This window comes from Piliocolobus tephrosceles, chromosome 3, assembly GCF_002776525.5.
Source record: "Piliocolobus tephrosceles isolate RC106 chromosome 3, ASM277652v3, whole genome shotgun sequence".
NCBI classification, from domain to species: domain Eukaryota; kingdom Metazoa; phylum Chordata; class Mammalia; order Primates; family Cercopithecidae; genus Piliocolobus; species Piliocolobus tephrosceles.
The window spans coordinates 1,458,187-1,463,141 of record NC_045436.1 but is presented as its reverse complement, the minus strand read 5'-3'; the positions used below and the strand labels follow the sequence as shown (position 1 = coordinate 1,463,141).

The window sequence follows — 4,955 nt, the reverse complement described above, 5'->3', positions numbered from 1 at the left end:
TGAAACATCCTTGCGTTTGTAGGACTAATCCCATTTGAACATGGGTGTATAACTTTTCTGATGTGCTGTTAGATTCAGTTTGCTGGTGTTTGGCTCAGGATTTTTGCATCTGTGTGCATCAGGGATACTGACCTGCAGTTTTGTCACTGTTGTTGTGTCCTGACCTGGTTTGGGCAGCTGAGTAATGCTGGCCTTCTAGAATAAGTTTGGAAAAGTTCCCTTCCCTTCCATTTTTTTGAAGAGCTTGTGTCAAATTGATATTAGTTCTTCTTTAAATCTTTGGTAGAATTCAGCAGTGGAGCCACTAAGTCCTGGGCTTTTCTTTGATGGGAGACTTGTGATGATGGCTTCAGTCATATTTCCCTATTTTATTGGTTTGTTGAGGTTTTTCTTTTTCTTCATGGTTTCATGTTGGTAGGTTCTATGTGTGCAGGGATTTATTCATTTCTTCTAGTTTTTCTCATTTGCTGGTGGATTGTTTTTTGTCTTTTTTTTTTTTTATTTCCTTTTTGTGGAGAACGGGGTCTCGCTGTGTTACCCAGGCAGGTCTCAAACTCCCGAGCTCAAGCTCTCCTCCCGCCTCTGCCTCCCTGAGAGCTGGGATTACAGGCGTGAGCCACCGCTCCCGGCGTATTGTTGTTCATAATAGTCTCTCATGATTGTATTTCTGTGGTCTCAGTTGTTAGTCTTCTTTTTTGTTTCTGGTTTTATTTACTTGGGTCTTCTCTCAGTTTAGCTAACAATTTATCAGTTTTTGTTTATCTTTTCAAAAAGCCAACTTTTCATTTCATTGATATTTTATAATTTTTTTAAGTCTCTACTATGTTTAGTTCTGCTCTGATCTTATTTACTTATTTTATAGTTTTAAATTTTGGGTTTAGTTTGTTCTTCCTTTACTAGTTCATTGATGTGCCTTGTTAGATTGTTTATTTGAAATCTTTCTACTTTTTTAATGCAGGCGTTTATTTCTATAAACTTATTCCTGGGGCTGAACTTACCTCTTTCTCTGTGGTGAGGAGTGTCTCTTGGGATGAGCCAATTCCAGCCAGGCCCTTCACTTCCCTCTGTATGCTGCCATCTCCAGTCTCCGTGCATCGGAAGGTCTTTATCGCTTTCTTGCTGAATTCCAGTGTTTTCTCCTATATACTCTATTTGATGTGTTCTTTTGTAATTGTTTTGGTCCTTTGTGGAGTAGAAGAGCACTAGGCACCTCTAATCAGCCTTCTTGATGACATCTGGATAGGACAATACTGATCAGTGATATGTCTAGAAGCAATTTTGAATAAATAATATAGTGTTACAGGTTATAATTAAATATGTAAACCAAAAATAAAGGAAAGGAAGAAAAACATCCCCTTTTTTTCAGAGGCAGAGAGTCTTTAGTTTTGGCTTCTGTAATGGTATTTCACCAAGTTTTAAAGGTACTAACTTTATTAACCTGCAACATTCATCATTTTAAAGGTGAATATAAAGGTGAGTATATAAAAACTATCAAAATGGGTCAGAAACAAGGTTTGCAATGTTCATTAATTATCTTCAACAGTGGCAATATTTAATCTTTTGAGTCAGTCTCAACAGATTGGCAATATAACATAATATATATTGATAAGTGTCATTCTTGATAAAAAATCAAATTATTTTTCTATTTATAAGTTTTAGAAAAGGTTTAAGGTAAAAATATTTTTCTTCTTCATAGATTTTCCTACATGATAATGTTAAAACATATCAAGATGCTCCTCAAAGTTTAAGAGTGAACAGCATAATATTCCCTTTTTTTTTTTTTTTTGAAACGGAATCTTGCTCTGTCGCCCAGGCTGGAGTGCAGTGGCGCTATCTCGGCTCACTGCCAGCTCTGCCTCCCAGGTTCATGCCGTTCTCCTGCCTCAGCCTCCCGAGTAGCTGGGACTACAGGCACCGCCACCACGCCTGACTAATTTTTTGTATTTTTAGTAGAGACGTTTCACCATGTTAGCCAAGATGGTCTCGATCTCCTGACCTCATGATCCGCCTGCCTCGGCCTCCCAAAGTGCTGGGATTACAGGCTTGAGCCACCGCGCCTGGCCAACGTTCCATTTCAGTTGAAGCATTCCTTCACAGAGCCAACATGTTTTTTCAAACACTCTAAGAACTCTTGAGGATACTATGGGAAAAATGTTCCTCTTGCCTGCTGGGCTTTTAGTCATATTTTCCCTCAAATTTTCTCAATTAAACATTGCTATAACTGTTTTTTTTTTAAATTTAATTTTCCGTGGTGCAGTCCTCAAGTTATTTTTCTTTTATTCAGAGCCACTCCTTCAGTTTCAACTTGCTGAGCAGACAAGCAACTGCTTTTGGTTTCTATGGAAACTGGATTCCTGTGGCTGCCCGTGGGCATGCTCGGTCCACCAACCTTGTGTTGTGTTGTGTTGTGGTGTCCGGTGATTTAGGTGCAGAAGTACAAGGTATTCTTTCATGATGGATATGATATGGTCATGACAGGCTGGGATCTAATGGGTCCCAGGGAACTGAGAGACTGGAAGGTGCACCAGGAAGGCTGCAATGTGTTTTATACAAATTGTATGCTGTCCTAGTAACTTTTCCATCCGAGGCCTTATGGATCAGGAGTGAAGAATCTTCTGCTGCATGAGATAACAAGCAGGAACCCTCCTGTAAGCTACTTAATTTCTTTAGAATGTGTTGGAGGATGTTAAATACATTGGAAATCTTGAGTGCTGAAAGCTCTTCTTTTAATGCTTCTGAGGCAATTCCTTCCAGTAGAAAAAGCTTTGAAGTAAATCCATTGATATGGTCAACATAAAATAGCTGTTGGAATGCAATCAACTTTCAGTCCATAAATGACAACATCACCTTCAGTCAGAGCTTCAACTCCATGACCAGCTTGATTCTCTACTTCTGGTAGCACATAGACTGGAAATTGTCTTCCGATTTTCTTCCCTTTTTAGAACGTGGTGTTGTCTCCATCCTCTGGACACTGGGCGCATGAGTAACAACAGGTCTTGCAGGCCAAATAACTTACGAATACAATTTCCTTCCCGAGGAGCTACGTATTCCGATGTGTCTTCAAGGTAGTCCTGAAGTTCACGTGGCAGTCGTCCTTTTGGCTTCTGAAATGCAGAAGGCCATTCAGTTTTGGCCAACCGGAGGCATCTGAAGGAACAGACAACTGCTCAGAAACAGAAGGCTGTTTAGAATTTTCTAAAATCATTAAGGGCAATTTGGCTACTTTTCTGGAAATTGGCTTAAAGAGCTCATCCTGCATTTTAAACATCTCTCCAACTGGATCAAATGTTTTGTATACTCATTTGATAGGTTTTTTTAAAACAATGTAAGACTCACCAGACACGGTGGTTCACACCTGTAATCCCAGCACTTTGGGAGGCCAAGGCCGGAGGATCACCTGAGGTCAGGAGTTTGAGACCAGCGTGAGCAACGTGGAGAAACCCTGTCTCTACTAAAAATACAAAAAAAAAAAAAAAAAAAAAAATTGGCCGGGCGCAGTGGCACATGCCTGTAATCCCAGCTACTTGGGAGGCTGAAGCAGGAGAATTGCTTGAACCTGGGAGGCGGAGGTTGCAGTGCCCTGAGATCGCACCACCACACTCCAGCCTGGGCAACAAGAGCAAAATTCCTCCTCAAATAAAAATAAAAAAAGATAAAAACACATGACTCTTCTGGACTATAAGCAGTGTTAGGCTGACTTCCTACAGAAGCCTGTCCTGAGGAAGAATTTGGACTAGCTGGTCAAGAACTTAAGTTAGAACCCTCAACAGCTATCTTTCCATCACTATTATTTTTATACTCTGTATCATTAATTAAGCACTCCTCATCTGTATCACTGCTGCAGATAACTGTATCTTCAGTTTTAGCTGCTTGTGATGTCACAGTCTTTTCCTTTGAGTTGTCTAGGTTTTCCAGAACATCAGGTCTTCAGCATCAGCATGTACCATATCTATAGTCGTATCATTTTTATTAGAAGTTTCAGTTTCCTGAGGATTTTCTAACTGTAAGGTGTCAGATGTTTTCAAGTCACTACCTTGCGTCAAAGGTTTGTCAGAATTTGATACCTGTTCACCACATGATTGGAATCCCTGATCATCTTTATTTTTGCACTCTTCAGGGCCACCATCCATACCAGTGACCAGTTGTTTCCCCTTTTGCAATTGTTACGTGAGAATATGAGATAAACTTCTAGAATTAGCAGAAATGTCTGGTGCACTTGGTGCCACAGGTGTAGTTCCTGCTTTGGGGGCTGTGGGAGCGTCTGTCATGTTAGTGCTGTGGAAGTACTTGCTGGACTTGGTGGCTTTGATGCTTTGGTGGTGGTTACTCCAAAAGTTCCAAGTTTTGCAACATCACCATCAAAATCCAGATACAAGTTTTCAAGAGTCTCAATTTTTCGGCACGCACTGATTTCACAAGACATGTCCATTTCAGATAACTCTTCAGGGGAAACCTCTTTCGTATGCATGGTGGGAGAGTCAAAGATCCCTATTCTTAAGGATGTAAATATATACACAGATAATATAGTTATTGAATAACTTGGGTTTGAGGGAAGTAAAAATAGTTGTTCTCTAGCATAAAAGTAATTCATTTTTCAAAGCTTCAAATTAATTTTGGATCTCTGGGAGGATCATTTTTCAACTTAATAAATGAGTGAAAGTCCAGTTAAAGCGAATAAATAAGTTAAGTAAACTCTCACAGGCTTAGTCAAATCAAATGCTCTAGGACCTTCTGGTATATTTTAGGATACTTGTATTTGGGAGATGATTCCTCAGGAGTATTTAATATATTCACATGCTGTGTAAACAGAGGCTGTGGCAGCTTTTCTTTCAAATGATCTTTTCAAGGATATTGCCATTGTGAACAGCTTTGGAAGTTAAGGTAGCTTTTCCCTCTGCAGTAGAGGACAGGTTTTCTTGGTGTCTAGGAAAATTAAAATAATGACTACTTTTAGG

General features: G+C 39.7%; 1 pseudogene; it reads right to left on the bottom strand.

Moving 5' to 3' along the window:
- Window positions 1-2,260: 2,260 nt before the first annotated feature.
- Window positions 2,261-4,468, bottom strand: LOC111528076 (annotated as a pseudogene).
- Window positions 4,469-4,955: the final 487 nt, after the last annotated feature.